We start from the raw sequence: 7,519 nt of genomic DNA, 5'->3' as shown, positions 1-7,519 counted from the left end.
CCATGAGCACCTGAAAGTGAAAAATGAGAAGTTTGTACTGCCCACTGCTAGACTCAAACAGTAACTAATCAGTTAGAGCCTTGGTATTTTTTAGGGACATGAATCCATGGTATATCACATAATTCTCCTGATCCTGTGAGTGTGTCCTGTGAGGTGCTGTGTCAATCACCTGAAAAAGTACAAAAATATTGCCAGCAACACTGCAGAAAGCTTGCAGGAAATGCAAACAGCAGGGAAGGGTGTAAAATCACATCTGCCCCTTTCTGTGCCTGTTTTCATTAATGGATGAGGGTGCCCTGCTTGTGGCCATGGCAGCAGTGCACGGCTCCATCTCTCCTGTCTCTCTCTCTGGCCTCAGGCCCATTCCCTGGAGCACCCATGGGAGAGAATCCAGGGAGTGAAAGAGACAAAGGGCCCAAACTCCTGGGCTCAGACACAGACAGGTCCATGGGGGAAGGAAAAGCTGTGCAAGGAAGCAAAGCCAGGAATTCATTCCCTGCTTCCCACAGGCAGGTGGGTGTTCGTCTGTGCCCAGGTGAGCAGGGCTCCACCCCAGGCAATGGTGACCTGGGGACACAAATGCCGTCACTGCCAGCATCCCCCCCTTTCTGCTCCTTGCCCCTCTTTCCAGACTGATCCTTCTTCCACACGCTCTGGGAATGCCCTGGGCAGGAGTCAGAGTCCCCGTCCCCGCTGTGTCTCTGCCCCTTTCTGCTGCTCTCCCAGCCCCTCGCTGCCAGGGCAGGATGAGGAACAGGAAAGGCCTCGGCTCTGGGTAGGAACAAAAACCTCCTGGAACCTTCCCTCTGTTTCCAGGCCAAACCCAAGCCCTGCCCCAGAGAAGCCCCTGGGAAGGAAGTTCAGCCCAAAGCAGTGCCCAGAGCCCATCCCAGCCCCAGGCACTGCCTTCCCCAGAGCGTCTCCTCTAGGGCAGGGATGGCCCAGTGAGCACCAGCCGGTGGCGATTGCAGCTCAGGGGAAAACAGGCGGGAGGGGATCCATGCTGGGAGTTCCAGTGGTGCTTTATGGGCCAGCACACCCAAGGGCTCCAGGCACCACGAACCAAGAACAAAGCAGGGTCCAGGGTTTTATATGGGACAAGGGAGGTGGAGCTTTGGTGTTGCCATGGTATTTTCTGAAAAATCCCTTTGCCAGGAGTTCTCTCCTGAGAAGCTGAGAAGCCTCAGAGGAAAAGAAAAACAATAATTATCTGCTGCTGTGGAATGCAACAGGTGCATCTTTGATTGGTCCATGTTGGTTGTTTCTAATTAATGGCCAATCACAGTCAGCTGGCTCAGACTCTCTGAGAGTCACGAGATTTTGTTATCATTCTTTTCTATTCCTTGCTGGCCTTCTGATGAAATCCTCTCTTCTATTCTTTGAGTGTAGTTTCAATATATCATTTTCTTTTAATAGATTTTAAAATAAAAAATCAGCCTTCTGAAACACGGAGTCAAGATTCTCATCTTTTCCCTCATCCTGGGGCCCCTGCAAACACCACCACACTTTGGGTCTGAGGCCAATGGGCAGAGGGAACAAGGGCAGTGCAAAGGCGGGACAAAAGGGCAACAACCAACTGGGATTCAGGGGAGGAGCTGCAGGGAACGGGAACCAATAGGAAAGTGGGAGTGGGGAACATTCTAGAACTGGGGAGGAGAACAAGGATGATGTAACTTGGGTCACCAACATGTAACAGACATCACGCCAGCAGGACATGCACCAGGGGACAATGTCACTACACCTGTGGGGATGCTGCCACCAGGATGCCTCCAGTGACACCAGCATGGCCCTGCATGGCCCCTCTGGATGAAACTGACCCTTGCCCTGTCCCCAGGGGCGGTTGGGGTCCCCTGAGCGCGGTGGCCCTGGGACACCCTGGTGGCTGTCACTCACTCCTGGGCCCCTTGTCACCAGCTGAACAAGCTCCCATCCTGCCCTGCTGGGGGGTGACATTTGGTTGGGACACCACAATGGTGGCAGGGAGGACGTGGTGGCAGGAACTGCATCAAGCAGCGCCATGGCTGAGATAAAGGTGCTGGTGGCACTGTGGTGGCACTGATGCTTTCCCAGTTCATGTCCCCATCCATGTTCATGTCCTCCCATGTCACCATCCATGGCTGTGTCCCCCCATGTCCCTGTCCATGGCCATTTCCAACCCAGGTCCCCACTCAAGGCTGTGTCCCCACACGTGCCCAACCAAGCCTTAGTTCAATGTCTCGATTTTTACCCCAATTTCAGGGTTTTCAAAGGGATGAACAGAAACCTTTGTGTTTGAAGGCCAAAACAAAAGGATTTATGTGTCCCTGCCAGAAGAGCATCCACGTGCTTGGGTGGGTGGGAAGAACCTTTTTTGGAGGGGTTTCTACCCCACTGTCTCCAAAATCATGGGTTTTGCCCCAATCCGACCTGATTTGGTTGTGGAAGATGCCTGTGGGGCAGAGAGAATTAAAATGATGGATTTATGTTGGAGAAGATCTCCAAGGCCATCCAGTGTTACTTGATGCCACCAAAAGATGCAAAAAGTGAGATTTTTCTGGGGTCAGAAGTTAACAAATCTGCTCGAAGTCACTATAAGACACAAAACAACACGAGCGCACATACCACTGTTGTCAAGGTGAAAAAAGGAAAGTTTATTTTCTGACTCCAACATTTATAGTTTTCCAAAAGTGACAGTGGATCAGAGGGTGAAAGTCCCACCTCTCCAATGACTCTGGACAAACCAACAGTCCATCAAATTTCTCCTCCTCCATCAAAGAATGCAAAACAATAAGTTATTTACAGGAAGTGTGTGAGAAAGTTTGTTACAAGAATGTAAACATCAGAAGGCTTAGAAAATCTTAAAAAATCAGGGCAACAGCTCTCCACAATGGATTTCTGATGCTGGTCTGTGGATGTGTCCAGGTGCTCATGGGGAGCCAGGAGCCAGCCAGGTCTCTTCCTAACACAGATCACTGGCACCAAAGGTCACCAGGGCTCTGCCCACTGGGGTCACATCATCCAGTGCTGATCCTCCAATGAGGGATGGAGCTGTGCAACTGGAGTAGCACACAAAGCTCTTCCTGCCCTGGGGGCACTCCCACAGCTTCCCTCAGTGCTCGCTGCATTGGTGCTGGGTCAAGGCTGACCTCTGGGAGAAGCTCTTCCCACACTGGGGACACCCATAGGGCCTCTCTCCAGTGTGGATGAGCCGGTGTCTGATGAGGGTGGAGTTCTCCCTGAAGCCCTTCCTACAGCTGAGGCAGCGGAAGGGCCTCTCCTCTGTGTTGAATGCGCTGGTGCTGGAGGAGATTGGAGGTGGTCTTAAACCTCTTCCTGCATTTATCAGACTGGTACGGCCTCTCCCTTTTGTGAATCTTCTGGTGGCAGATCAGGCTGGAGTTGCAGGCAAAGCTCTTCCCACACTCCCCACACTTGTAGGGTCGTTCCTTCGTGTGGCTGCTCTGTTGGATAATCAGGCTGGACCTCAAACTGAAGCTCTTCCCACACCTGGGACACTCGTAGGGCCTCTCCCCGGAGTGGATGAGCTGGTGCCTGAGGAGGCTGTGCTTGTGCCTGAATCCCTTCCCGCAGTGGGGGCAGTGGAAGGGCCTCTCCTCGGTGTGAGTGCACTGGTGCAGGAGGAGGCTGGAGCTACTCTGAAAGCTCTTGCTGCATTTGTCACACTCATAGGGCTTTTCCCCTGTGTGGCTCCTCTGGTGGAAAATCAGGCTGGATCTGGCTCTGAAGCTCTTCCCACAGTCAGGACATCCGTAGGGCCGTTCCCCCGGGTGGATGTGCTGGTGGCAGCTCAGGCTGGAGTTGTGGCTGAAGCTCTTCCCACACTGCCCACACTCACAGGGCCGTTCCCCAGCGTGGATTCTATAATGGTAGGTCAGGTGGCATCTCTTGCTGAAGCTCTTCCCACATTCTGAGCACTTGTGGGGCTTCTCCCCATCCTGAAGCTGCTCAGGGACCCCTGGCTCCAAGCTCTGGCCGCCTCCCTGGAACAGGGTGGGTCTTTCCTCCTCAGATCCCCGTGATGCACGTTTGCAGCCTCTCCTTGTGTGGGATCTCCGGAACTTTTCCTCCCCATTGGATTCCTGTCCTGTGGAGCCGCTCAAAATGGCCTCTGCCAAGAGGTTCTGCTGTGGGGATTTGTCCTCCCTGCTCTCCACCCTCAGTTCCTTCCCTGGAGGAGGAAGGACAAGGAGAGGATGGGATTTGCCTCTGTGCCAGAGGGAAGGGGAAGGAGATTCCCCCCAGTGCATCCCTGGCTGGACAGCATCAGCAGTGGGGTTGTCCTGCAGCCGGGGGCCATGCTGGGCTGGAAGATGGAGCAGCACAGAGGGGGAAACGGGCACTGACTTCTCCTCACTTGCCTAGGTGCCCTGGGCCATCTGCTTCCTCCTCACAGCCTCCTCCTCCACCTGGCCAAGGTTTGGGAATGGGAAGTCCTGGTTTGGGGAGCAAAACAAGTGCTGAGCATGTTGGGTGTGACGGACCCGGTGCCCAAGGGCAGCTGGAGAAGCCAGCGCCCCTTTCAGGCTCGAGGGGCCCGGACCCCGCTCATCCCCAGCCTCCCGCACCCCTCCCGGCTGCCGGGGGTCCCTCTGTACCGGGATCGCCCCTTTCCGGGGCTCTTCCCGCTCCTGGGTTCCCGCGTTTCCCCCCCGGCTTTCCCGGGGATCCCCAGAGCCGGGATCGCCCCCTCCCTGCCGGTACCGGGCCAGCGCCCCGTGGGACCCCCCGAGATCCCTGCAGGGCCATTTCCGGCTCTGCTTTGGGCTTCTGCACGATCCAAACATCCCCACCCAGCCAAAAAACCTTCTCAGAGACCCGCCCGCCATGGGCTTGGGGTGACTCCCCCTCCCTGCTCACCTGCGGGCTTCAGAGGGGCGGAACCGGGGCAGCCGCGGCCCGAGCGGGGAACCGCGTGGAGTTGGTGCTGCAGCTCCTTCTCCGCTGTTCCTCTTCCTCCTGCTCTGGCCCTCTGCTTCCTCTACTTCCCGCTCCTCTCTTGCCCTTTCCCTTTCCTTTTCCTCCTCCTCTGTCCCTCCTCTCCCTCCCGCTCCTGCTGTGCTTCCAGCCCAGCCCGGGCAGTGCCGGCACCCAAAAGTAGCCACGCTCTGCCCTGGGGGAGGTTCCAAAGTGGCCCTGGCCCGAGCAGCTGGTGTTATGAACAAAAATTCGGTTAATATATTTTTTGTGAGAAAAAGTTACAAAAAGGCAGCCAGATCACTGTCCCTGCCCAAGTTCTGCATGTTTTGTCATTGTAATCACGGTTCGTTGAGGCTAATCACTCCTTTTGTATTAGCAGAGCCTTGCCTGAGGCTAAGTTGTACCTTTCCCAGAATAGGGAAGACACCTGAGAAGGTGGGGGGGGATTATGCAAAGTGACTCCAAGACCAGCATTCTTTGTGGGACCCCAACTCCAAACTCATGGAGAAAACCCCAAAAACAACGAGGCAAATAAGAGTTGAGAGACTGGAGTGATGTCTGGATTTGAGGAGCGGAGTGCTAGGCCTGCAGAGATGCTGGAAACCTTCATTGTTCCTCACCCTGTCTTCGAGAGCCCCCGGGCCAGGTCTGGGAGGAAGCGAGACCCGGATCGAACCAACAACTGGAAGGGATCACCAGGCCCTAAAGGCTCCCACGAGGACCTGATCCCCTGCTGTGCCCCTAGTGGACAAAGCTGCGCATATCCTCCTCCTCTGAGCCGCCGTGGGAGAGACGACAGGGACTGCAGCCCTGCCAAGCTGCCCAATCCTGAGCTGATCACTTTTAATAAAGGCATTAGAAAGGAGAAGAAGTCTCCTGGCCCTGTTTATTTCAGCTGGGGGTGCTCGTCCGGAATAGCCACGCCGCAAGAGGACTCAGGACTGGCCATCTTGGATCTTCAGAGGACAGCTGGCTATCAGGACCAGAGGGATCGGCTCAGGAGCAGTGATGCAGAGGAGCACCAGAGCACCGGACTGGTGAGAAATCTGGTGGCGGGAGTGGGAGACGAGCACATGTGTGTGTGAGTGAGACGAGGCCGGCAGCCAGACCCTCGACCTGAGAGTGGACCCCTTAGTACTGCGTTTCCGGCTTTTCGCGAGAAACCCGGCCAGGAACAGGGGGAAGCAAGTGGAATTAGTGTGAGTGAGTCGCCTCCCAAGGGGGAATAAAGGGCCCCCCGCCTCCAGGCGTGCGGAGGGAATATTTGTGTTTGAGTGGCACGCACCCAAAGTAAGTCCTGACAGAGGGAAGTCAGACAGATTTGTAAGTCTCGAGAAGGATTCGAGTAAGATTTGTCAGTCCCGAGATGGATTCGGGTGTTTCACAAGCCCTGCAGGCAAAGTAAGTCCTGACAAAGGAGTCAGGCAGAAACCCCAGCAAAGGAGGCTGTGGTTTGCTTTTAAGTCCTGATACGGTGAAGCCTAAAAATTGGCGGGTTAGGCAAACTAAAAATCAGGCAGTTATTTTTCCTGACTGAGGGAGTCAGGCACGACCCGGTTTCTTAAGGCCAAGGCTTCGTGTGTTCAAGTCCCGATAGATGTAAGACCTGATGTTGGGAAAGTTGGGCAATCAAGAGGTCGGGCAGTTGTTTCAGTATAAAGTCCTGAGCATCAGGCAGAAATTTGAAGTTCAGTGGAGGAGGCTGAAGCTCCTCAAACAAGGTTTTTTTGAAATTCCCAGTCAGTAGAGGCACCCTTGGGACTTTTTTTATTGAAACCTGGAAAATTGGAGGGTGTAATAGTAAAAAGACTGGCAAGAGACTGAGGTATATACATCCCAATAGTCCCTTAGGAGAATTGTTAGTAAAATGGGATTCTCTAGAGGCCACGGAGGGATTAGATAAAGTGGAAATGATCCATTATTGTATGGAAGTGTGGCCAGAATTAGAGTTGCAAGGAGGATGGCCTTGGTGTGGGACAAAGGATAAGTGGATGTGCCAACAATTAAATAATTATCTGACAGCTCAAGGCGATACTGATCCTGAGCAATTACTGTATGTATCTTGCTGGTTAAAGAGCACTGTTGGGGATGAAGAGATGCGAATTTGTAAGGTACAGAGGAAGAAAGAGGGAAATTAAGGAGGGGATGATAGGACTAGTAAAAGATGGGACCCCCTGGATTATTTGCCTCCTTCTGCCCCTCCACCTTATAATCCTCTTCTTCAGGAACCTCAAATGGCAGGTCCGGTTCTTCCCCCAGCTGCCATCTCATTACCACCTGCTCAAATTCCTCCTTCTACCTCTTCAGCTTCCGCTATGATAAACCCAGTATTTCCTCCAGTTCCTTCTGCATCACCACAAGTGCCTACTCCAACTGCTGCATTCCCCACCCCTTCTCCAGCTCTGCTTAGTATCCGCTCAGGCTCTTCTCCCCCTCCTATTGCTGTCCCTTTACCTCCTCCTAGTTGGGACACAAATGTCTCCTTGTCCAGTAAACAGCTATCAGCAAATACACCTGCTGATGGGCAGAAAGTTCAGGGTAACCCGGATATCCCTCAAAGTAGTTTGGCATCTGAAGATGGGCCGTACTGTAGCACCAGATC

This window comes from Melospiza melodia, unplaced genomic scaffold (assembly GCF_035770615.1).
Source record: "Melospiza melodia melodia isolate bMelMel2 unplaced genomic scaffold, bMelMel2.pri scaffold_51, whole genome shotgun sequence".
Lineage (NCBI taxonomy): Eukaryota > Metazoa > Chordata > Aves > Passeriformes > Passerellidae > Melospiza > Melospiza melodia.
This window is presented reverse-complemented; position numbering follows the sequence as displayed.